General features: G+C 43.4%; 1 protein-coding gene across 2 annotated transcripts in view; it reads right to left on the reverse strand.

Moving 5' to 3' along the window:
* Positions 1-27,613, reverse strand: part of P2RY14 (purinergic receptor P2Y14) — a 362,563-nt gene that overhangs the window by 151,144 nt on the left and 183,806 nt on the right. Inside the window, exon 1 of one of the 2 annotated variants that reach the window (XM_069618385.1) lies at positions 24,826-24,867. The exons of the other annotated variant lie outside the window; for it this stretch is intronic. The gene's annotated coding sequence lies outside the window, so the exon portion shown is untranslated. Of the gene's footprint in view, positions 1-24,825; positions 24,868-27,613 lie in introns of those variants that run through there. 2 annotated transcript variants of the gene reach the window in all.

Raw genomic sequence — 27,613 nt, forward strand, 5'->3', positions numbered from 1 at the left:
TTGCCCCAAACAGGTGTGGTGCCCGCCGACGCGGTGGCCATACGCCACCAGGCAATACCGCATGGGAACTATCCCTTTACGGTATGGCAACCCAACAGGCAGCATCAGTTGAGATGATGGCTCAAGCAATGGAGAGGTTGGCCACTTCCATTGTCCCCCCTGAAAGGCAGATGGAGCTACTACAGCAGACAACAGACTCCATTTGCCAATCACACAGGGAGGACATGTTGGCGTCCAACAGGGACAGATGGGCAGCACTGGAGACTCTACACCAATCGATATCAATAGAGTCCCAGGGCCACAGGGAAGCCCTGAGGGTAGAACTCCATCACCTCAGGGAGACTCTTGTTGACCTTGAGGCTTCCACTAACTTGAGGACAGAACAGCAGCTGAGATGCAGACACGTTCGCTCTCAGCTGAGATGCAGGCAACTCAGGAGGAGATCCGGGCATCACGTCAGGTGCTGCATGGGGATCTCCGCACTATAATCCTCCAGAACGAGACCTTCAACACCTGCATGCTTGCTGCCATGAAGGACCATACCAGGGCTTTGTGTGGGCTGCCTCCCATAGCACCACCACCTCCTGTGGCAGCACAACCTCCTGTGGCAGCAGCAGAGGGTGATGAGAGCGACAGCAGCAGTTCTCCCACATTGGCGTAGCCGTGCAGGCCATGAGCCCATGGAGGTGTTTTTTTTCCCAACATCCGCACAGGTGGGTGTTGGTGCGCACCCTGTCCTCGGACCTCCTGGGTGGCCTCCCCCCTCCCAGGCCTCCACATGGCCATTTTTGATTTTTGATTTTTTTTTTGCAGTGTGTTGCCTTGTGTGGCTCCCGTGGGCATCCACTGTATTCTGGCTGGGCACATGCAGGCTTGTCCTGAGTTTGGGTTAGATGCTTGGCTTCGTGAGACACACACCCCTCCTGCTTCCTGTTTCCTTGGGCTTGCAAAGGGTGTGCCCAAGTGACATTGACTTACACAGTGACGTAGGACTTCCATGAGCTGTGTGGGCAGTCTGTAGTCAATACTGTGTATACATTCCTAGTGGATATTGTTGTTGAACTGTACACTGCATGGTGTATTGATATGTGCTTGTGCATCCATGTCTTTCGCATAATTTGCAGGTTAATTCCTCATGTCTTCACAAGGCTGTCTACTTTGGAGATGGAGTTCATGTTGTAAGCAGTGCACTTGGACATTTGCGTGGCAGCAGCACTGTACAGTTGGAAGTGGCCGATGTGCTGGCATGATCAGGTTGTAAGACTACCACTACTTTAACTTAGTACTGTCATGTTTATGCTATGTTTGAGGTTGTGTAGATGCATTGTATTGTTGGTAAGTATTTGGTCATGTGTGTTGTTAGTTCTACATTACTGGGAGCATATTTTGTGTGGGCAGTTTCCATTAAGGACACTGTACTTTGACACTTGTGTCATGTTTTGGGGATTGCTTTGTTTGCTCTCACATAGCATGACATGCCATGGTGTGTCGGGTGGCGGTGCTGGAGAGGGGTTGGGTGACATGGCACTGTTGTCATGTTATATTTTGCAAGGGGGTAATAATTTTTGCAGCATAGAAGTGTGTCTTTTGATGACACAGCATTGGTGGTGTTTGTGTAGGTAGGGATGCACATAATGTAACACTTCCAGGTGACCAATCTCAGGCTGGTATGATTGTGACAGTTGACCGTCCCTTATGTCATCATCATTGATTGTCAGCTGGTATGTGCCAGGGCTGTGTGCACTCCACAGTGGTGTGATTTTAGGTGAAGTAATTAGCCACCAGCTGCGTACGGGTTGCCTCACCCCGTGCCCTTTCCCCTCCCATGCGCAGCGGGCGTGCTTGTGGTTGGGGATGTGGGGGCACCACCATGTCCACGGGCAGGCCCCGGCATGTTGCAACGTTGTGCAGGACACATGCTGCCACTATGATCCTGCACACTACTGGGGGAGCATATAACAGCTGCCCGCCAGAACGGTCAAGGGAGCGAAAGCGTGACTTGAGCACTCCGAATGTGCGCTCCACTATGCCCCGGGTTGCAATGTGGGCTGTGTTGTATCTTACCTCGGGTGGCGTGGTGGGGTTCCGAATTGGCGTCATCATGTGGGTGCTCAGAGGGTAGGCACTGTCCCGTGGGGAGGTGGTGATGGGTATCATTAGTGGGGTTGTGGCATTGCTCAGTATCTGACATGCATGCATGTGCTGTGGCATTTAAACTCACCGAGCAGCCATGTATCGCCATGCCGCCCAGCTTCTAGGTCTCGGTTTAGTGTTGACATTCTGTAAATAAAACTGTCGTGGGTGGACCCTGGATAGTTGGCATATACTGAGGTAATGATTCCCTTGGCATCACATACTACCTGGACGTTGATGGAATGCCAGTGCTTGCGGTTTCTATAGATGTGCTCTGATGCCCTGGGGGGACGTAGAGCCACATGGGTGCAGTCAATGGCACCTAGCACTTTGGGGAAGTGTGCCACCCCGTAAAAATCCTGGACGACAGCCTGCCTTTCTGCAGGTGTTCTGGGCAGGTATATGTGCCTGCGGACTGATGGGCGTGCAGTCATGATGGCCAAGACCTGGTGTAGGCAGCATGACTGCGTGGCCTGTGACACCCCCCCACTATAGCAGTTGTCTGTTGAAATGATCCAGTGGCCAAGAAGTGCAGTACATTGAGGACCTTATGCAGGGGGCTGAGTGCTTGGGAGCACAGGGTGGGTGATGTGAGGTCATCCTCCCACTCACTGACCAGGTTGAGTATTATGTGAGGTGGAAACCTGTACCTCCCATACACCTGGTCATCAGGCATCCCAAAAAGGCTGGTTCTGGGTGTAAAGATTCTGGGCCTGACTATCCGCCTCCTCCTCCTGCGGTATCCCACAAACATTGCTGCTAGGAACGGTATATTCATCCTGGCGTCTGTGCTTGTTTGTTGTTTGCGCGCACTTTTATGCTGCGCGGGTCCACGTACGCCTGCTTCCTGCTGGCATACGTGTTTCCTGATTAGCGCGTCTTTTTTGGCGCACGCCTTAGCCCCGTTCGATTCCATGAATACATGTTTTGAACGTGCGTGTGGACATTCCGCGCACTTGCCTCCTGTACTTCCCCGTGACACCCACATTTTCACGAGTTGTTCCCCATTCCGCGTGTCACACCCCCTGTTCCTCCTACTTTTGTTGTGTGCGCCGCGCTATGTGCGATTTCGCTGTGCGCTTAGCGCACGCTGTTTGGAGACGTGTGCGCCAGCATGCGCCACGCAGAATTTTGGTGCACATCCTGGGATTTCCACGCGCACGGACTTCCATGAATCGCTGTGCGCGGGTTTCGCTGCGATTTTCGCACTGGCACTGCAATTTGCACGCTTTCGCACGCTTGCGCTGAAAATTTCAGCGCACATTAATTCCATGAATCAAGGTATAATGAAAAAGAGAAAATAAAACTTAAAATATCTTTTTAAAACTGATGACAAGGTTAGTTACAAAACATGAATTCTCAGTCCAATGAAGGTAAATGCAATTTCGGCAGTAATTATATAAATGTAGTTCTTTAGCTACAAAGCTGCCATGCTTTTTCTATAGTTGTAAGGCGAGCTTTGACCAGGCTATCCCTTCACAACCAAGCCTGATGTATGTATGTATTTGAATACCAGGTTCACCACTAGAAGTTCGGATATACATTTACAACAAGCCATCACATCTGCAATGGTAGTGATACCTCTTGCCCTAAAAATTGGCTTCAAATATTGTGATATTTGTGATGTGTCATTGCCCTGTTCACACAGGGGGCACGTCCTCATGTTACCTACCCCCCATGTACCTGTACATTTGGAGAGCTTAAGAGTTCCCATTCTAAATTTTAAATATAGTGATCTCGCAAAAGCTGTGTTGATGACATCCAGAAACTCTTGGTACCCAAATTCCTCTTTGATTTAAGATAGCTTGGCCGCTGGCTTAAATGATGACACAAATTCCACATAGTTCTCCTGGATTCTGGTAAAATGGCTCATTGAGCCTTATCCTTGATACTCTAAGCAGCATATTAGGGTCAGCCCACATCTCTGGCAACTGCAGCCTCCTAAAGGCCTCCTTCGCATGGGATACCCACAGGAGACTCCTCCCCTCCTCCTGTTCCAGTGAGTGGTTCAAGGCATCTCGATAATAGACAAGACCCTTTTTTGTCCACAACCTGAGCCAGTGCAATGCCAGTCTAGTTCAGAGGGTCTGCTATTGGACACAGATATTTTTCCAGATGAATAATAGCATTGGGTGGACTCTAGTGTAGCATCGGCAGCATTTAAAAAAAACAATGTTCAGCTACTATGAGCTTAGAAATGTTGACGTGTCCCCAAACATTCGCTCCGTAGGGGGCTGAAGGAATTACCTGTTTCTTGTACAGCTCAAGAGCTGCTGAAACTGCTCCCCCTTCGTGCGGTTGTGAAACACATTTGCCACCCGCTGAACTTTTCTAGGTTAACGCACACCTTCAATGTTTGTTCAGACCATGAACAATTGTCTTGGAATCTCAACCCTACATAGTCGAAACAGGAAACCTGCTGAAGCCTGCTACCATTTACCATTACATTCATAGTACATTTGAAGGTCCACAAAGACTGCATATAGTTTCATTCCCTTCAGGGTTACATGCTTTTGGGTTAGAACAACTAAGCAAAAACACCGGTCAATGGTACCTGTATGGTACCTGTATTTTTCTGGAAGCCAGCTTGGAGTGTGTACTATACCATGCCTATCAACCCAGTCTTGGAGATGACCCAATATTGCACTTGCAAATGTTTTCCCTGTGCTGTCAAGCAGGGAAATAGACCAATAGACCAATAATTGGCAGGTTCACCCCTCCCACCCTTTTTGTAGATAGGGATGATCACTGCTCTATGCCAAAATCTAGGGGCCAGCCCTGTATTAATTGTATTGTTGAACATTTTCATCAGTATTGGTGGCCATATACTCAGCTCGTCTTTGAACAAATCTATGGTAATCTTACCTGGGCCTGCTGCTTTGCCCCCTTTTGATGAAATATTGCCTCCAGAACATCATTAATTTCTAGAAAAAAGGGGCTACAACATTATCAGAGACATGATAGTTCTACCCCAGTCGATTTCCACGGTGTTGTCTGCTAGTCCTCTACCGTATAATTCTGCACCCTGGAGTAAAACCTCCCCCTCAATATTCCTGCCTGCAACAAGCTTCCAGAACATTAGGGTATCCCCTTTATAAAGGGCTGCAGCAATTTGTCCCATTTGGATCTCACAAAGGAAACTTTCTTGTCTTTTGTCAGGTTTTTACTAATAACCCCTACTACTCCTTAAATGCATCTTGTCTACCATCAGGCCATTTGCCAACTGTCTGTGATCCGCTGCTTTGCCACAAAGCACTCATCATCAAACCAGGCACCCTGCTTTAGTGCATATTGTTTAACACGTTGATGATGTGTGACATAGGGTACGATGCTCCCTACCAAGGCCTCATACTCAGTCACAATCAATGCTTCCCAATATAAGGCCCAATACCCAGTCAGTGCTTCCATCTGTACAAATATTTTGAATGTGGGAGAAACAAGCCTTATATATTTCTGGTTTAATTTTTCCTATCATTATTTTAGCTCATTAGATTGTTTTATGGGCATTTCCTGCTACCTCAATCCCTTGGACCCAGTTTGGAAACTGGCTAATCTCTGATCTTTCTCCCCAGCACTGTAAAGTAGTTGGCAGGGGTTTAGGACCTCAAAGCGAGCAAGCGAGTCCCAATCTCTGTCCAGAATTAGGATGTAATCAATACGTGAGGAGGACAGGTAGCAAAATAAGTATATTTAGCTGGCCGATCAAATGCATGTCTTCATTACAAGCCTGCATCTCCAGATCGTATGTGATGTGGGCTAAATTCAGTGCCTAGCCGTTCATCCTTAACAGGGTCTGCTGCCAAGGATGGTATGTGCCATGGTTGATCCTGGTCCTCCCGTGGACCCTCAAGATCTTTAATGGGTTCTATTTGGTGATTAAAATCTCCTGCTATAATAGTTTGTACTCTTTCAGAATCAAGCACCTCCCTATTACCAATAATTGCTTGGATCTTCTGAATATAGTTGATGATTCGCCGGCTGCCAAGCACCCACAACACCAGTTTCTTTATCCTGGGCATTTACTGACAGCCAGTCAAGGGGGTGGCCCTAAGGTAGAACAGTTTGATGGCCCATAGCATATAGCTCTTCTGCTAGGAGTCTGGATGTACATTCTATCTGGATACTGTCTTTGTTACTTTTAAGCATTCCCATCCGAGAAGACCTATCTATATCCTCCCTGATTATCGATGTACAACCCTTGACTGACTTAATCCAGTGGATGCGCTTGTTGGCCAGAGGCTCCCTGGTCCTTAAATTCACCATGCAGGAGTTTTTAGCATGTTGTACATCATAACAGACCCTGCCCTGGTCGGTGGTTGCCTCCCATTATATTGCATGCTCTCTTCACCTACCTTTTCCATCCGCATAACAGGCTGCCTTGATACGTGGTTCCCCATATGTCTACGCAGATCATTATCCCATTTCAAATGTTTACTGCCATCTCAAAAGCTGGGTGCACAAGACCCGTTGTCCCAGCTGTGTGCCTCTCTGTTCATAAGCCATTGGGGGTTCCCCACAACATTGCCCTCAATCATAGACGATGCTCCATTCCCCTGGGACAACCAAGGGATATCCCTTTTTCTCTCATTTATTGTTGGCTTGGTAATAGGGGACAAAGTTCTACCTTCAGTCAATCTGTCTACCTTTTCTACCAATGTAGACACATGTTAGAGAGTGTGCGTATCTCAGCCTGCAAAGATGCAAAGATGTCAAGATAGAAAACAACTCTATTATCAGGCTTCTGGTGCACCTTTTTGCCTGTCACATTCTTCTTCTCTTTAACAACAATGGGTTCCAGATTTGTTGGGGGTTTGTTTCCTTTCTATTTCCTATATGCACATGCCAATCGCACACTCTTTGCTTTATACCCTGAGCCACTCTTTATTTCTCCTAAATCTCTGCCGCTCAAGGGGCAAACCTATTTGAGGTGGGGATATTTGGGCTAATTACGATGAGGGTTTAGTAGTAGATGGATGAGTATAGAGCTAGGCTGCTCTATGTCCACCTTAGGGGAACTAGTCTGGGATAACGTTTTGAATGTATTGCTACAACCTGGTGTTTTTGGGGATTGTAGCTCGATTAAATTGCCTTTAACTTTCCTTCAATGTGACCATCTCTCCAAGCCGAACCTGCCGGCAGGATGACATTTCTTACCCCTTCTTGTCCAGCCCACTTCAAAATCCCCAGGGTTGTCTCTCAAGGGCCCCTTTACTGGGCCTTTGTAGGCCAGATTCGTGGTTAAGGCATGTAGTGGTATGGTGGGCAATGCCACAATTAAGTCTGTGTTTATGTCCTGGACAACACAGATTAAACCAGCATGATTACTCAATTCATTCAGAATAGCAGCATTAGCAATATTGACATAATTTACTAAATTGTCGCTTTGCAAACTACTATTATTAATATATTTATTGGATAGACTTGGGACTGATATGTCCTCCAATAGTCCCTGGATTTCTGTTATCAACACATTCACTTACTTTATGGGTTTAAACATTTTGTATGTTCGCTTAGATTTATCCGGGGGTGAAATAGAAGCATTAACCTTCCTTTTAGTCATGGTGGCGGGATGTGAATTGGTATTAGTTATGCGCTCCCATTTGCTAATACACCCTCTTCCACACCCCTTCCACAACCTTTCCATACTGAATTTCCTAGATTACCCTGGCTAACCCCACCCCTCCAATTGTTAAGCACTAAATTACATTAGATCCCTCCCTGATAAGTAAATAAAACTATACAGCAAAATAAATCATAAATATTACAATTTTAGAGCTAGTAAGACAAAACATAAAAAAAGTGAAAAAGAAAAAATATGAAAAAAATCAGTCAATTAAAAAATCAATCAGATTAAATATCAACCAATCATGAGAGCAAGGAACGCTTGACTAGCTCAAGGGGCCGCCATAGTGAACACACCAAGGTTTTAATTCAGGAACAATTGTGTTCTTCCCAGCAGTTAAAAAAATCACTGAATCGATTCCTGTGGCTGTGCTGTTAACACTTGACGCCCTTTATGATCACTCCCCTTCCAGCTGCCAAGCCGCTGTTCAACAGTCTGCATGCTCGTGGAACCAGTCAGCAGTTTATAAATGTCAACAAGTAACCAAGTATCAAAAAGTAGCAAAGAGGTGATCTGTCGCCGCCTTCTCAAGTATTCAAAGGCGCGGTGCTGCCTTGGCTTTTTTCACGGTGTTTGAGCTGCACTGCGCTAACTGAAAACACTATGAGAAAGGACTCTAAGATCACTTGATCACGTAGTCGCTGGTGCCTGCAAGGCCCCCGCTCACCTTGTTAACGTCAGATAATGTCTTAGCAGACAGTGAACAGAATAAGTGAATGGTGGCGGGGCAAAAAAAGTTGGGAACTCACAATTGCTACTCCAGCAACCCTCGACTCCAACAGCCCACGGCTCCCAACAGCTGCCCTTGTCCGCTGGGCTTCGCCGCACAGGCTTGTGGCACAGTATTATATTGAAGAGGGGGTGGGGAGGTGCCACATTAACTGTAATAGGTGATCTGCAAAAGGCGGTTGATCAAGTTCTATGTATATGGCCATATTAGCTAACATGTGGAGGGAAGAGTGATCAAAAGAAATCTGTTTGGCACAACCTGTAATCTTTTGGGCTTAACGTATCCCCAGATTTCAGCTCCAAAGACTACCGTGGACCTAGCCTTCATGTGATATAACTGCAGCTCTGGGGACAGGGCATCATTCCCATAAATATGTGACGTTACTTTTTCTTTCCAAACTAACTGTGGAGTTCTCCATTTGAGAGAGCCAATTAGCATTGCTTGCAAATCTCATACTAAGGTAATCAAATCTATCGACTTGCTCAATTGGTTGGCCCTTAATAAAAATATGTAATCTTGTTTTTTTTTTGTTAGGTGGGTATAATTCCATTACTTTAGTTTGTCGATGTTGATCGTAAGGCCGATCTCTTTGCACCCATCATGGAATGCTGCCGCAGGGGTCTTGGAAACCAGAATCGCATCATTAGTGAAAAACAGGGGGGGGGTATTGCACCGTCCCAACCTTGGGGTATTAGACTGTGTATTTCCAAGTTTGACAATTATCTTGTTGATATACATGAGGAAAAGTGTAGGGCCTGTACACAGCCCTGTCTCACTCCCCAGTTAATATTTATAGGAGCAGTAGTATCCCCAGCTAAATTCCATCAAACTCTAACGTTGTTATTAGACTAAAGGCTAATGATTGCTCACAAGAGTCTGCAGGGTATCTTCAATTCAGCAAGTGATCTCCACACAACAGCTTGAGGGGCTGCCAATGTCCGCCCATCTGTCCTGCCCCGAAAAGTTAAAAACCACCAATCATTGACGACTTGATTCAAATAATTATCTGCGTGGAAAATAGGGACTTTCCCGTTTGTTGATTCATGGAATGGAATGCACAGGACTTTTCCAAGACTTATGAGGAGTTTGCGCAGGCTCGACACGTCTCTGTTAGCCGTCGGGCGCCTTGCGCAAGACACCACGCTAATCGTGGGGGTGGCTTGCGCAGAGGGCTGGGAACGGGCGAACACAGAAAATGCAGAATTACATGCAAAAAAGTGGGCATTCTGAGAGACGTCCCGCAGGCAGTTTACACAACTGGAGTTTCCGATCTAACTTAGGGGTGCGCGTATGCAGTGTAGCGGGGTGCAGGAACGGTTTACGGGATTCGCACGCAGATTTCCCGAGTTTAACCTGAATTACGATTTTTCATACGTATGTTATCGGGGTGCTGGCAACAGTTACGGAGACCCTATACAGGGTTCCTGAGAGGCAGGCCTGCTTGCTGGGGACCCCATGCACTGTTTGAAGGGTGCGTGCATTCATGCCCGGGGGAGCACGCAAAGGTAGCTGTTCTGGCTGCTTTTGCTTTGCGTGGGCGCGTGTCAGGGGTGTTCTGGGTGTGACTTGTGAATACGGTTACTTTGCGCAGTACATTTCATGAATACGTGGTGCACGCATTTATTATTCTGTGCACAGGCTCGCGCAGTGTCGTTCTCGCGCGCAGCAATTGCAGAAAATATGTGCAGTTTTCCATGAATCGGGCCCTAAGTGCCACAGCGACACTGCTTGCTATTGAATTCAAGATGGATTGTGTCACTTAAAATACTTCACCCACTGTGTGTTCAAGAGGGTAGCAAATATGTAGTTAAGATGAAGGGCTGCCTTGGCTACAGAAAGGAAATGCCTGGGTCCGTACCCCTTCTCTTGATGCCATATGTTGAAAAGTAGCTATAAGTGAAACCAGCACACTTGCAGTCGAATGAGTAGACAGTACCTGTAACAAACAGTGCATGTGTCCAGGTCCAATTCCAGTCTCCCCTTTCAAGCGATCATTCTCAGAGGTCTAAATCGCTGGTTCCATATTTAATCCCAATTTCCTCTGTGCGTCTTATTTCCTTATTGCTTTTAAAAAGTTTAAACCTTACCCACTTAACTTTACTTTTCGCATTTGTAACGCGCATCCAGTTAAGGGAGCACATATAACAAGTCAAACAAACAGATCGAACATATGGAGCAAGTTTTATCAGTCGGACACAACATTTGAATATCAGGCTTTCCGTGGTTAACAGAATAGGAGAGTTTTCAGTTTCTTCTTACATATAATGGTCGATTTAGTTTCTCTTCTATCCAACCGTAGCCTGTTCCAAGCCAATGGGGCGGATATGCTAAATGCTCCCTTGAGGCTTTTACAGGTTTTACAGTGGCATGTCTTTAGTTGAGCTGTGTTATTCAATCTAAGCTTCCTAGTGTTCTGTTTCTCAACCAAGTACTCCTTCAGATATATTGGCAATAATCCTCGGGTGCATTTTTGAGTGATCAAAACGGTTCTAAAAAGGAATCTTGATGTCACTTGTAAATGTAGGCTACCCCTTGCCTCCGAAACGGTGTCCCTCCATTTGAGGTTCTTAATCACGCTGACTGCACTATTTTGGATAACTTGCAGGCTGTTGATCTCAGATTGGGTGGCCCCTATAAGGAGGCTACAGCAGTAGTCGATTTTTGATCCTTTTATCGCTCTCGCTATCGTCTCTGCATTGGCTTGTGTGATAAACGGCTGCAGATGAGTAAGTCATTTTATATAATAGGTTGATGCAGAGACTAGTCTGCAGACTTGTGTTTTCATGTTTAAGTTTTGGTCCAATGTTGTACCTAAAGTTTTTACTTTTCTTTGTACTTCTATTTTGTGATTAGCAGTGGTAAAACTGTTGAACATGAGATCTAATTTAGCCCGGTTACCGTGTCGACCAACATAAGCTCGTTTTTTTCGTTGTTGAGGGCCAGATTATTTTGTATCATCCATTTGTGAATAATCTTGTACACTTTATTAATACAGTTTTCATCCAAACTGTGCGAACCAGTTAGCAGAATGACACATTGCGTGTCATCAGCATAGTTTGAAAAAGTGATGTTGTTTTTAGCCAACAGGTCGAAGAAAGCTACCATGAAGATGCTATACAGGGTTGACGAAACACAGGCCCCCTGTGGCACCCACAACTTTCCAGTCCACCTACTACCGGCATCCTTGGCCATGTGGGCTTCATCTCAAGGGCGCAGATGGGACCGGATGATGAAGGGGGAGCGTGACCTGCAACATGCGCGGCTGCGCTATGCTCCTTCCTCGCTTCCCAGGCCTCCATCTACCAGCGCCCTTGGCCTTAAATCAAGAACACACAAGCTACAGAATTTCGGCCTCATGAAATCCACCCATGTAGAATTGCCCACCACATTGTTATTATTGCCTAGACTATCTTCATAAAATCACCATCACATGAACCATGAAAATGCAACCGTCCCTATGTGTTTTAGCATTGTCCCACCACAAGTTATGCCTATCCTTCATGCATTTGATGAGTTTTTCCTGATTATCCTACAACACTGTTCTCATGTAAGTCGCGCAACGGCCCAATATGGTCCATGATATTTGCTCACATTTATAATGAAAATGCTCCCACGTGGAGTTAAAGACTTAGTTAGCCATGGCACTTTCTACATTTGAAACAGGATTTTTTTCTTATGAGCCATTGTATTTAATTCCATAAATGAAATATTTATATCGGGACTCAAATTATCGTAAAAGTCACAAATACAAATGTACATAGTATTTCATCAAAATAAACCATATTGCAATAATTCAGCTGAAAATTGATGATGAAAAAGATTAAAATTGTTATCCTATTTCGGATCTAATTTTTTAAACAGTAGCAATACAATTTGCAACACAAGCTCATTAATAAACTTTAAGGAGAAGCAATACAAATACAAATGCAGGTCTTGACAAATGCCCCTTACACATAATAAAGGAATTTGTTCTCGTTTTCTTTGAGTTTAGCACGTACATAGGAGTTTCTAATTCACTAGATTTACACACTATTGTCATTTAATTTTCCTCCCATCCATGCCATATTCCGGAAGAATTAGAAAAGGACAAACTATTGGAGCTGAAGTGATTTAAGAGAAAAAAATGATATGTATTTCTCACAACTGGCAGATTACTCGCTGTCCCCGAACCTGCTGCAATAACGAGATATTCCTTAACACATAGTTGAAGCCAAGATATGTGATCCCTAGTCTTTGGTAGACTTACAGGTAGTAGATTTCAAAATTGACTTGGCACTGGTGGGAATACTCTTTGAGTTACTGAACTAGTCACGCAGGTCCAAGATTTTGCAACCTTCTTAGAGCTGTAAGGAGGGCCCTCTATCAATACTAACCCTTCTCAATAGGATGAAATACCCTTTTGTTATGCAGCACCCTGATGTGAAGACACTCCTTGTGTAAATGGGAGTGTCCTTTGATTCCTGGTCTCAGAACAACTTTCTGTGGAGTGGCTGACTCTGTGGGGAGGGCGTTACCCCCTCTATCAATACTAAACCTTCTCAATAGGAACAAATACCCTTTTGTTGTGCAGCACCCTGATGTGAAGCAACTCCTTGTGTAAATGGGAGTGTCCTTTGATTCCTGGTCTCAGGACAGATTTCTGTGGAGTGGCTGACTCTGTGGGGAAGGCGTTACCCCCTCTATCAATACTAACCCTTCTCAATAGAATCAAATACCCTTTTGTTATGCAACACCCTGATGTGAAGCGACTCTTTGTGTAACTGGGTGTGTCCTTTGATTTCTAGTCTCAGGACAGATTTCTGTGGAGTGGCTGACTCTGTGGGGAAGGCGTTACCCCCTCTATCAATACTAACCCTTCTCAATAGAATCAAATACCTTTTTGTTATGCAGCACCCTGATGTGAAGCGACTCCTTGTGTAACTGGGTGTGTCCTTTGATTCCTGGTCTCAGGACAGATTTCTGTGGAGTGGCTGACTCTGTGTGGAAGGTGTTACCCCCTCTATCAATACTAACCCTTCTCAATAGAATCAAATACCTTTTTGTTATGCAGCACCCTGATGTGAAGCGACTCCTTGTGTAACTGGGTGTGTCCTTTGATTCCTGGTCTCAGGACAGATTTCTGTGGAGTGGCTGACTCTGTGGGGAAGGCGTTACCCCCTCTATCAATACTAACCCTTCTCAATAGAATCAAATACCCTTTTGTTATGCAGCACCCTGATGTGAAGCGACTCCTTGTGTAAATGTGCATGCCCTTTGATTACTGGTTTTAGGACAGCTTTCTGTGGAGTGGGTGTTACCTGCTCTCAAAAAGGAACAATTTGATGCAAGCCTTTGGGGCTGCAGTCTTTGCTTGGAGAGCAGAGAAGGCATGGCAGGGGGAATATGCATAATACTCCCACACCTGAGGTGGGCTTACATGGCTGACAGATTGTGTGATACCAATTTCATGTGGCTGTAATAATTATGAGAAACACCATTCACCATACCCTAACTCAGGTATGGCTTATATTTAAAGCTTAAGATGCTTCCAGGAGAGTAAATAGACTCATAATTATGGGTTTTTGGAACAGATATGCATATCTTAAATGCAGCCACATTACTGCAGTGACTTGACAGTCACAGATGCTGTCAAATGGGAACCTGTGACCTGAACCTCCTCTGTGCGACTGGAGAGCAGGTGCTGTGAATCAGGGTACTGGTATAACAGGGCACACGTGTACGTTATGCTTTTGGGATGGAGCTTATGAAAGTGGTATCTGATTAGCAGATTTAGCTTCCTGAGATGGAATTACCTGCATCATTTTATTAATGTAATACTTTTTTTTTAAAAACAGGTCTTCTACACCTCGTGAGATGGCAATCCGCCACGCAGTGCCGCCCACATCTTCTTTGCACATCTCGTTATTGCCCTAATAGTCAGCTAGCACAGAAAAAATATTGCGATCTCCAAACTGGCGCCATGGACTCATTCAGAAGAGGAATAACAAAAATCATACAAGAACAAATGTTCTCCCCCCTATGATTGTAAAGTGCTCAGTTGCTTCCTGAATCTAGGTCTGTGTACAATCAAATACCCTAATAATAACAATAATAATAATAATAATAATAATAATAATAATTCAGTGAAAAAAACGTTGTTAAAGGGACGTTATGGTTAAGTTGCACTAATAAAAACCTATGAAATTCAGTGAAAAAACTTTGTTAAAGGGATGTTATGGTTTGAAATAAAACCAAAACCCCCTAAAATTCACCTGTTATGGTAAGCTAAGCACCATAACTCACGCCACCACCGTGCACTGCTAAGATTAATCACTGATGACATCACATGTCTGGCTCCTCATATCTAGGCCAGTAACAGTCAGGAACTAAACATTCATATACTCATAATTCATATTCAGTACTATATTTATAGGCCAATACTTCAAATATGTTCTCACATTAATTCACTTGGGGTTCACTCACAGCACATGAAACATATACATAGGGGAAAACACATATTTGGAAAACAGCAATGCTTTGTGTGTATAAAGATAATCAGTAAGGTTATCAACACAGACCAAAGTAAAAGAAAAGGTAGGGAACAATTTTCTGGTAAGATTCCGATATCAGGCTCTGCTTTATAAGCTATGTGTCCCACGTACCTTTAGTATACTTACCCTTTTTCCTCTTTGAAATCTTGTGTCTCCCAGTAAGAAATTCACTGATAGCTGCACGGCCCCTGAATTGGTAGCCATTTGCATTTACACCTGGCACACAACTGGAAAACGGCAGGTAAGCTGCCCTTTTTTACTTACAGTTGATTCACTAGACGTTGACATCCACTTGCAATAGAACTTCTATTGTTCTCACATTTCCATTTAGGCTTTGGAAGTTATCCCAGTACAACTTGCAGCCTCTCAGAATTACGAGTCGAAGTTCAAGCCAGAGACATCTCTTGTTCCCTACCATTTCTTTTACTTTGGTAGATGCCCAGTATTTCCATTTTCATTAGCTAAATAGGCTTATCTTTACATTATAGGACACATACCACTCAAGTCTGGACATATATTATCGGAACGTGAGCAATACTAATACCGAAACAACAACCTTAGTGACACCCTCGGGGCACTGATGTGAGGTAGGACAGACTATGATCTGTGGCTAGCAGAACAGTATTATTTATCCTAATATGCTATCCTTAAGCTACAACCTAAGTATTATGATTTCTTTTATAGATATCCAGAAAAGCATCATTGAAGTTAGTGAACTGAAGAAACTTTATCAACAACATTAGACCACGAAAACCTTAAGAATCTACTCCTGATGAAGGGATTTTTCCCCAAAATGCGTTGTTTTAGAATTTCATGTATCATTATCTGTGATTTATAACAGAGATTGCAACACACTGTGTATAGCTTATGAAACAAATATGTTTTTTTTTTATTTCTTTTTATTGGTTTAAACAAACCTTTAGAAACAAATATGTTGAAGATAAGGATAACCACTAATGTGTGGCAAAAAATGATACCCAAGAGCTACGATTACAATAGCATAGGTGAATAAATATATATATTTTTTTGGAATGTTTAATGAAATCCTTATTTTTTATAAAAACTATTGAGCATATGTGTGTTTGTACAAAACAAATTGTGAGATCTCATTTTTTGGACATACTCAATCCTTAGATACATTGGCACAATAATTTCTTTTTGAACTAGAAAGTTATAATTATCTCTTGAGAATATTTATCTATATGTGTATTTTCAGTTTCTTGTACTTATAATGCTATATGGACAAAATTAGAAACTGTAACAAAAGTTTTGACATAAAATATGTATAAAACTGTAGTTTTACAATTAAAAAAAAAAAGCCGTCTATATTGACTTTCATTTGACAGTAAACCTGAGTGTGCAGGGGACGCGAGGGTTCCACAGCTTGTGAACAACATTCAATTTGTCAATATTCTCTTTGACAAACTATCAGAAGTTAAAAGGATAGGACGCTCAACAGCCCGCTTCCTTCTTTTCAAAGACATGTATGTACGCAGAGAACAATTTTCACTAACTCTAGCATACGCAGTTACCATTCACAAATCACAAAGTCTTACCCTAGATAAAGCATTAATAGATATTCGTAGCACAGTCTTTAAAGAAGGCATGAGCTATGTAGCACTATCATGCTTACGTACACCTGACGAGCTATTTCTAATCAACTTTGATGCAAGTAAAGTAAATGCAGATATTCCTTGCATTCTAGAATACAATAGGCTGCGTTCACTCCACACCCCCATCTAAAAACCTATCCTGTTCCACAAAAAGCAAAACGTTGTAAAAGCAAACTACTTCAAACTGAAATGATACAGGATAACACTACAAGTCTTCCAAAGAAAAAAAAAAGAAACTAATACTTCATCAAGTACCACAATGAAAGAAGAATCTACTGCTCAAAGTAACTCAACTACTTCTTCAAAGAAGCAACACACACTCCGAACAAATGACTTTGACACAGAACTGTTAGGTCCATTCGAATTTTCTAATGTAACTGCTGTAAATTGCTACGCAAATGTAGCAATAAATGTTCTATTCCACTTACCACCAATTATTGAGAATATTTACTTACACAGTACAGACCAATTGTGTTTGCAAATGTTAGTCCTTCATAGAAATGCAACCAACAATCCTGACAACACTTACAGTGTTCATGGAATAAGACAAGAATTGGACTACTGTGCCGGAATTGTCAAATTCATTATGAACTCACAAGAAGATCCACAAGAATTTCCAATGTACTTACTACAAGTACTGGAAAACAAAACATACCTATAAATGAAATCTTTTAGATTTCATACATGTTGAAACATACATGCACTCTCTGCAACCATGTGGCATAAGAAGTCCCTAATGAACGCTTTGTGTATGTATCCATACCTTACTGTGAATCCATTCCATTTCAGCAACTTGTACAAAATGCAAACCATGGCAGATTATGTACTACCTGCAATTCAGATAATCGCTCCACCTTATAAATAAAGACACATAGTAAATACGTAATAGTAATGATTTTATGTTACAATGCAGATGGTACCAAAAACAACTGTAAGCTCACTGGATTCACACATGGTCAAGTATCACTTGGTAAGAAAACCTTCACAACAATAGGTATAATCTACCACGCAGGAGCCACAACCAATGCAGGTCACTACACTGAATATATAAAAAAGAATTGTGGATGGTTCGAATGTAATGATAGTACCATTAATCTAAAGCAGAGATTGCCAGCAAATCTTGTAAATGCTTACTTAATATTCTTAAAACCAACATTTTATACGTAATCTGTGTATGAACATAAGCAAAACTTCAACTTCAAAACTGTGCACAGTTAGAGTACGCCAGCAGGTATCTAACTGCCCCAAGATTCTGCAACAAGCAAAAACATACATAAATACCACTAAAATCAAACAAGGAATATACAGTTAGAATATGCCAACAGGTATCTAACTGCCCCAAAAAATCTGTAAAAACCCAACAGTTAGATTAATAGCATAAAACTAGAAATAAACAATAAGAATACGCCAACAGATATCTAATTGCCCCTAAAATCTGCAACAAGCCAAAGAAAGAAGATTACCAAGAAACAAGAAATAAACAGTAAAACAATGAAACACATCAAGGGCACCTGCCACCTAAACAAATACAGTATTTGACCCATCCCTTCCTCCCAACCCTCCCCAAGCACTTCTGCACACCAACACACTCCCCAAAATTGCATTTTTCCTCTGTTCGCCGCCACGCTGTTGGCAGATCCAAGATGGCGGGCGCATGGAAACAATGTGACACACCTCATGCCTCATCCCAGCCATTAGAGAACACACTGCATGTCCGCGGACATGACGCAAGCCGATTAGCCAATCAGTGTCCTGTCCGCGGAGTGAACAGGGAAGTGTGTCTGTGGAGCGGATATAGATATCACTAATTTTATTGCTTTATGTTCTGGACATTTAAAATAAAAACCTACTGAACGGATTTACACCAAATGAACACAAGCACGCTTTCGGGACTAACCCGCCGCTGCTGCCGCAAATATGGTGGAAATCCGTCCAGCGGTTTGAGCTGTATTCGTGCACAAAGTTTTTTTCCCATTATGTCTATGGGAAAAAAATAAATGTTGGGACTGCCCCTATAACATTGCCCCCCCGGACCAACCCTCACAAAAATTTGCAAAACAATTCAGAGTGGGACATACCCTTTCTTTGCAAAGTTTGGTGAGGATTCGTCCAGGGGGAGCGAAGTTATAAGCCTCCCAAAAAGTCCTATTCCTATTGGATTAGCAATTTAACCATAATTACACAGCCACTACCGTGGGCTGTGTAATAAAAGTATTAATAACCTGCCAGCAGGGAAGTGATGACAGTCGTCTTGGATTTAAAAGAAGAGTGTGACTTGTGGAAAAGTGTACATCTTTTGTTTTTTTAAATAGGCAAATGAACTGCATAAAGCTGTTTCGAGCCTCCACCAGGAGTAATGGAGGTTTCTGGGTTTTAAGGATATTAAACGGTGCAGAGGGAATGCATTAAAACAAGTTCAGCTTTATATGTTGGGGCCCCCTTAAAGAAAATGTTTAATGTTGTCATTCACAGTAGATCAGCACTTTCCCATCCATGTACATCTGAAAGAGTAAAGGAAAGTAATCTTCTGATGTGATTGAGAATATTGACTCATTGTTAAATTAATATGGACCTGCAGGGTTTATTTGGAATTCTATTTTGGTAAACACCTTGAAGTCGGAAATAAGTATAACAGTCTCCCACTGCTAGGAGACTTATTTATTTAAAGATTTGTATAGTGCTTTTGACCTGTGGGCGTCTAGGTACTGGTTAGCTTAGTACAAATAGTTAGCAGGATAAGAGTTGCTAATGAAATAGGTAGGTTTTCAGTTTCTTTCGGAACACAATGTAGGAGGGCTCCGATCTCAAGGCAGGGGGAAAGGAGTTCCACAGCGTGTCTGCGGGGATGGGGAAACTGGAGTCTCCAGCTTTGGCCCACTTGAATCTAGGAAGGAGTACATAGGAGGTTAGCATAAGCAGTCTGGGTGGGCCTGGCCGTGATGTGTTTGGACAATCTGTAAGATAGGTAGCCCGGGCGGTGTTGTCAAGGCAGCGCTGGGTGATGATGAAGATCTTACATTTGATCTGTTCTCAGACTGGGAGACAGTGTGCTGCTCTCCTGGCTGCAATTATCGGGTTCTATTTAATTAGCCCCAGTACATCTCTCAAGGGATTATTCTGGGTGGTTTGTAACTTGTGCAGGTTACACTATGAGGTGCCTGCCAAGAGGGCGTTACAATAATCCAGTTTTGCTCCAATAATGCCCCTGGCAATGGTCTGGCAATTGTCAGTTGAGAGAAAGAGTCGGTTTGCATTGATATATTTGGTCACGTACACAGCCGCAGAGGCAATGGCATTGACGTGCCGGGATGTTGTGAGTGTGGCGTTGAGATGGAAGCAAGTGTTTTGACAGCCGAGAAGATGTAGATTGGGGGATTGTCAATGGTAAACAGCTGGTAGTCTGAACTGAGCTTGGCAAGGTGTGAGTGGTTGTCAACAAGTTCAGTTTTCTTATTGCTGAGACACAGTGATGGGAGACCATTCAGCCTTGGATGCTTTCATATATGGCATGAGTTTTGGGGAGTCCAGGTAGTGATCACCATTGATGGCATGAGGATCTAGGCGGTGTTGGCGTAATGTGTATACTTTATATTGAGAGAGTCAAGGAGTTCAAAGAGGGGTTTAGTGTAGATATTGGAAAGAGTGAGGGAGGTGCAGGACCTTTGGGGAACTCTATAGGTGATTGCCATGGGGGTGGAGGAGTGGTTGTCTGCAAAGATGTGTGAAGTGCGGTCAGCCAGAAAGGAAGCAACCTATTTGGTGGCATCAGGAGAGAAGGCAGAGGAGGCGGTTAAATGGTGGCAGATGATGGAGTGATCAACCAAGTCAAAGGCTGCGGATAGGTCCCAAAGCATGAGGAGTGAGAGGTTTCTGAGTCTCTGGTGTCATGCAGCTGGTTCTTGAGGTCAAGGAGTGCAGACTCAGTTCCAAGGCCAGGGCAGAAGCCAGATTTATGCGGACTTAAGATGTGATGTCGTTCAAGGTGTTGTTGAATTTGGAGGTAGGCGGCCCAGTCTATAATCTTCAGCAGGAAGGGAAATGTGATGATGGGCAGGTAGTTGGTGGGGATCGAGGGGTCACGAGAAGGCTTCTTGAGGAGGGTGGAATCCATGATTCTTTTAGCGGGTGTGGGATTGAGCAGGAAGCAAATTAGGCATTGATAATGTCCATAATATCCATCACTAGGCGGTCTGTGTACTATTTGATAAGGGGCGCCAGGCAGATCTCTGCTTTCCTCTGGAAGGTTTGAGATCCTTAAGGATGTCAGCAACCTCTGGCATCGTGACTCAGTGGAAGCTGAATAGAGGAGCAGACTGCAGTTGCGGATGAGGGCTGGTAATGGTCTGGGAGGTAGTGTTGATGGTGGTTAGTTTGAGCTGGATCTTGTTTTGTAGACCAACTTTTTTTTCCTGGAGGGTTTTCTGTACATCATTGCACCAGGTATTGTTCTTGGTGACCATGGAGGGGATAAGATGGGGGGTCCAATTCCCATAGAATGGTAAATAATTTGTGGGAGTTAGACTTGGCGTTGGCAATCTGATGCTTTGGCCCTTTGGATGGCTTTTTTGTAGGTTCTGGAAGTCTGGTGAAGCACGATTTGGTTATTGCCCTTGGTCATAGGTGCCAGCTGCATGTTAGAATGTTTTTTAGGCCCGTAGGGTGAGGAGCTCAGGGGTGATCCAGGAGTTGGTGCATGTGGCTCGTTTAGGGGTGTGTTTTTTAAGAGGGGAACGTTTGTCAATGACTGCATTGGGGTACAGCTATAGTTTTTGACTTGGCTGTCAACATCAAGATCATTGGGGGGGAGTGTTGCTTTTTCAAGCAGTGGCTGGAGAGTGTTGCTGGTGAGGTTGTGGATGCCTTTACATTTCCTTGTAATATTCTATTAAAGCAAACTAACAAAAAGAAATGCAAGAAAAACATCGCTACCACTACTATTATTATCATCCCAATGGTGTAGCCTTTCAAACTGGGTCAGTTACAATACAATTCTAGTGAATGAGGGAATATTATGCTTTATATTTCAAAATCCTGTCAGCTCATTGGTGCATTTACCAATATTTTGCCAGGAGTCAATCATAGTCATTTTAACAAAATGCTTCTTCTTCTTTTCTGTCGTACCCAGAGTTATAAGTCTGAAGGGAAGTGATGTAACAATATTTTTCAGGATGTCAGCAGTCTTCCTTTCCGAGTCACTTTACTATTCTCTACTCTCTCATTCCCTGTCTCCTAGAGATCAAGGAGTCTCCTCTGTAATTATCTTTCTCCATCCTTACACCCCTACAAGCAGCTTCCTTTGAGGTTTAGATGCTTAAAGGGCTTCCAGGAACCCAGTTCTGCTCCAAGGAGTGGGGTGAGAATGATTTCACTTGGAACTAACAAGTGAATTCCTTGGTGAATGCTGAGAATATGACTAGGTTTAATAGAAGGAATGTACATTCTGAAGCTGCTCTTAGATCTGATGAGCCACTAGGTGGGAGGCAACTGTTTTAGATAATATTTTAAAACAGCAAACTTGAAACTAAAAATAGCGTCAATTCTCTTCATATCATACTACCCATCATTAGTAGGGTAGCACTTTGCTATATTTTGTATCAAGCCATCAATTGACAGGATGGTACTGTGCTACTGCCATATACAAAAGACATTGGGCTTCATTACGGGTATGTTTGGGCTCCAACAATCATGTGACCTGTACACATTCCCGATTACTTCAATTAACCTTTGGATTCAATTCGATTAGATTTGCGTTTCTTAACAATACTGCACACTACTTTGGAATCATGTTGTATTACTTTGGATATCTTCAGGTTACTTTGGATTTCATTGATTACTTCAGATTTCGTTGGATTACTTTTTTTAGATACATTGTTTCACGGCTCCTTCTGGGCTAGAATCTGTAATTAGGGGTTTAGTATATTTGCTGTGTGGGAAGGGAACACATTCCCATGCTTATTTTTAAGATATTGCCGCAATAACAGAGATGACATGGAAGAACACTTTCAATGTCAAAAAGTTGAACAATGTGAGTCTATATGCAGGAAAGTTGCATTGCTTAGGAATCAAGTAGTTAAAAGGCCCACTAGATCAAGATGTTTCTATTAGTTTGCTTGACTGCGGGCTGCGGAAAGTATTGAATCACTATACCTTGATACAGATTAGGATAAAGAGTTGGTTTAATTGCTGAAATTAACTCTTTACGGAAAGCCGGTTTTGCAGGTAGGGGTTGGTGTTCTAAATCAATTTGATGGGGATGTATTTGGATAGCGAATCCGCTATCAATTTTGGGCCCGATTCATGCAATATTTGCCCAGTTCAGAGTGAATTTGCACTGCTGAAAAGTGACTTTGCACTTCCGACACAAACCCTGATTCATCGAGCCGTGTAAAGTCTATTTTTTCCTGGCATAGTCTGGGCAATGTCAGCGCATAGTCATTTTTGCACTACAAAATGACTTTGCCCGGCAAAAATACACTTTGCACGGTTCCATGATTCAGGGTTTGTGTCGGCAGTGCAAAGGCACTTTTTCAGCAGTGCAAATTCACTTTGAACTGGGAAAATATTCCATGAATCGGGCCCTATGTGACTGGTCTAGGTGTAAACCTCTGTGGTTCCAACCATCCCCACTTGAGGCAGTAGATGGTGGTGGTATAGCTGTCGCTATGCAGCTGCAACAGATGTGAGCCAAACCCAGACTATAAGCCTGTGGCAGGAAACAGTTTACATCTGTGGCCCTTTCAAGAAGAATGAAAGACTTTAATAAATGATGAAAAAAGACTGGTCAATATGATGAGGGAACATCTAAAAAAGCTGTCATGCAAACCTATGCAGAAGAAAAGAGGGGCAACTTTGCCAATCTGCCGGTTCATTTATGCCAGTGGTTAATATACTAGTGCATTTTTAAAAAAAAAAAATACATATACAGGCTGTTTCCCTTCCTGCAACTCTCTTACCCCCTCCACACCCACCCCCCTTAATATATCACCTTTCCCATTATCCCTGCACATGCAGTGAACGGTACGGCTCACACCAGTGCCTTTACTGTCTGTATTCATGAACAGGCATAAAGACCCAGGTGAGATATCCAATTGTTTCTAGCATTTTTCTGTTATAGAACCTACTAAGAGCAAGAGGCATATTTTTACTGGAATTCATATTTTTGGAGCTCTTGAGTAATTTTACTTAAAATTGATCCTGAATCGACCGGAAACATACATGCATGACAAAGATGCCTGCAGATTCACAGGGAGCTGAGAGCGTACCTCAATGTCACGCGTGCAGTGCTGGAATGAGAGCTCCTCTCAGACCCTCACAATGCAATGCAGTTTATTCTCCTTTATTAGAAATTGGGCAACCTGGGGTTTTCCAGATGACTCCCAGGATGCCTCAGCTTTGACTGTGGTGGCTGGGGCTGATGGGAGTTGAAGTCCAAAACATCAGGAGAACCAAAGGTTGTGGACCACTGAACACTTACTTGAAGTAAAACACACCCACAAAAAGCAACAGAAGCAAATGATGTAAAATACCTGATGCTTTCCTTGCAGGGTACGTGTCTTGGGAGGATAGCTCAGGGGCAACACACGCGCATTGGAAACAAGATGATGCAGCTGCAACGCAGGTTCGATCCCTGGGTCCGTGCTTAGAAACCTCTGGGTATTAAGCGCGTTACAAAATAACCAATTGCAAAATTCAAGGTGTCCCGTTGATGAAGCCAATAAAAACAGTCACATTTTAGTCCTGGCCTAAACACCATAAGTGGTTTCACTGCAGCTTGTCAGGAACATGCTACGGGGTGCCAGGCTATAATAAACATATTGCATACTTTGGGTGATGGGTGCCGGAGTGTCCAATTTGTTTCAAGAATGGCTGATAGCATTAAAGCTGACGTAGGAGCAAACCACGTCATTCAAACAGAAATCAAGCGCGTTGATGATAGTGCGCTTTTAGTTATCTCAACATCGCGCCAAAAGCAGCTGGTTGATTAACAAGGATGTAGTAGTCTCTTTACTACCGCACAGCACTGGGCTTGTGCGCTAATGCAAAGGTCAGAATCACGAATTTGCATCCATAAACAGCGAAACATGTGTGCATGGACCTGCTCTGTGTACCATAGCACGAAATGAAACACACATGGAAAATTAAAACTAGGTCTGAATATAAGAATATTAAACAAGATAACAGGAGGCTCGACCATACCTTGTGTTCCGCGGCACTTGAGTGCTCCGTGTGGAGGAAGTTGATGAAAAGGGAAGTCCATACCATGCGCATGATGACGTTACGAAACATGCCACCAAACGCTAGGAAATACGCCAGCAGGATTAGGTCTGAAACAGTCAGCAGGGTTAGGAGTAGAAGCAAAACATTTCTACATGAAGCAAGTCCTTTGCATGTTTGCCCATGTGACCGCCGTAGCATCATCCCTGGCATGTCATGGGTTCGACACGGTTGCCAATTGGTTAATTCATGGCGGCTAGCCCTTGAAAACATGGACCCAGTTCAAAGCATTTTTAATCAGAGAAATCATTGTGTATTTACCTCAGGTGATCCAAAAAAATAGGAAAAAAAAGAAACTGTAGCCAAAAATCACTATTGCCGTGACAGACCTACACAAAGCCCGGTTCTGTGTCTATGGTGTTCAGGTCAAGTTCTTTGATCCATCAGGTGGAAGTCATTAACCACGCCCTGCCATTCATGAAAAAGGAAATACATTATTTCCAAGGAAATACCAGAGAAGTTCCTCAGCGTGTCCTCCATGCGACCCTTTGAGTGCGACCTGATGTGTGCATAGAAATGCTGAAAAAGTAGGCTTTCCTGGTTAATAGGATGTGACGTTCTAATTTGTTGTGGATCCGGTGGGCAAACACATGGATGGCCAACTCCATGACTGCCTTGACAGGGCACTCTCTAACATGCGCCTGCCTGAAGCCAGCCATCACCTCTTTTGTGTTGCTTTAGTCTATTTCCTGACCAACAGGTGTTTCACGCAGATGTGCTTCTTCAGGGCCTAATAATGTATGGTATACAGATACATGATATACAAACATATAAAGTGATTATCATATAAGGGCAACATTTATTTAGAAAAAAGAGAAAAACAGAAAAACACAGCGATTAGAATCCAATCCAAAATCATTACTGGAAAAATTATGAATCTTGTTTTTAAAACATATTTTTTATGATGAAATCTGACCTGAATAATATGAAATGTACTTCTAGATTAGAATCTGAGAGTAGCTATGTCATTCAAGCACCTAGCATTACAATCAACAATGGCAATGTTATGTTACATCACTTTTGTATAGCACCTACTGTCATTGGTATGGCCTAGAAGCACTGTGGTGATGAACACCCTTCAGAAGACGGTAGTCTGAGAAGTGAGGAAGGATTTCTAAAACGCGTGTGTATATTTCTGGCCAAAACAAAGGTATGTAGGCAGCAGCTAGGCCCCTAAAAGCAGCCTAGAGACATCAGACGAGCGAATGGGTTCCACAACAAATTGTCAGTGGAGTAGGCCAGTCAAAGGAGACGGATTATGTGAACAGATGGACCACATTTTTTCGTGGGACTCAGTTGTATTCTATTGAAGGCCATGATGTGTGTTTGCATGGGTAAAGTCGAGCAGTGCTTATTGCAGATGTATGTAGGTGGGAGGGCCACAGCTGTGTTTCGTTCTGATGAAGTGCTTGATATTCCATCGAGGAAAGGCTGACACCTACTTAGTTGAGGTCTCGCAGCGCTTACCATAAGGCCTGACTGAGGCGCCCTACGTGGGTTGCTATGATCCAACTTGTTGACTGCTCAGGTGCCCCCGCGTTCCTCTCAGGGTGGGCAATAGTTAACCTGGGAGATGAACTAAGTCTGTGAGGATGCTGAAGGGAAGAGCCCGGGATTGAGAGTCTTCCTGAAGGCGAGGTGATCTTTTGGATAGAACAAGCCACTGTGATAAGCATAGCAGAAAAAACGGCACCAGATTTCATAATGCCCAGTTAGTACAATGTGGACATATTCCAATAATCATATGTATCAAAGTAAAGGCATTTAACATCAGGGGTGTTGCTAGGTCTGAAAAACATCCGGGGCTACACTAATGTTTGGGTTGTAGCTCCTGAGCTTCTATCATGGGCTACAACCAAAAGACTCCGGGCTATAGCCCCCTTATCCCCCCCTAGCAACACCTCTGTTTATCATTATGTCCAGAAAGCACAGTGATCCCAGATTGCAGTAAATCGGTTAGCACCTTAAGGCCGATTCCAAAAGGGCTGTATGTGTGTCTGTGTCGCTGAGACACTCTACGTGCAGTGCTACGGACGGTGTGCCTGCAGTGTTATGGGTAATGTGTGTAGTGGTAGGGGTGATGTGTGTATGTGCTGAGTTGGAGGCAGTGCATCTGCAGTTCTGGGGTGTGGTGTGTGCAGTGATGGGGTGTGTGTAGTGATGGGACAGCAGCTGTGTGTGTATGAGTGTGTGTGCACCCAATACAGTGGGTTGGGTGTGTATACATAGCTCTACTTATGACAGTGCTTGGTTGAAGTGTGTAAAGTTTAGTGCTTAAAGTGACATCTGGGTGTGAGTGTAGCACTATCGGTGCGTGATGTGCTGAGGGCAGTCTGCATGGTTGTGTGCACAGTGCAGTACTGAGGCAGTGTGTGAGTCTGCAGATGCTTCAAATGAACCTTATGTTAGGATAAGTAACATACAAAATAATGATCTCGACAAACACATAACCTTATGTGTATTTTCTACAGCAGCAACCTCTTCTGGATGTGTATTCCTTCTATATCCATCTGCGCTTTATCAATACTCTCATGTCAATATTTTCACCAAACTAGGTATCCAATTGTCAAGCCTATGTGCAAAACCTAACATTTACTTTAAATGTATATGTTTAATTGCTAGGTGAAGCAAGCACTGACAAACTAGCAACACTAATTAGTCTAGAGTTTTTGTAGGGGAGGGTGTTCGCGTACTGGTAGGTGGGACTGCA

Source organism: Ambystoma mexicanum, chromosome 10 (assembly GCF_040938575.1).
Source record: "Ambystoma mexicanum isolate Mex_15411 chromosome 10, UKY_AmexF1_1, whole genome shotgun sequence".
NCBI lineage: Eukaryota > Metazoa > Chordata > Amphibia > Caudata > Ambystomatidae > Ambystoma > Ambystoma mexicanum.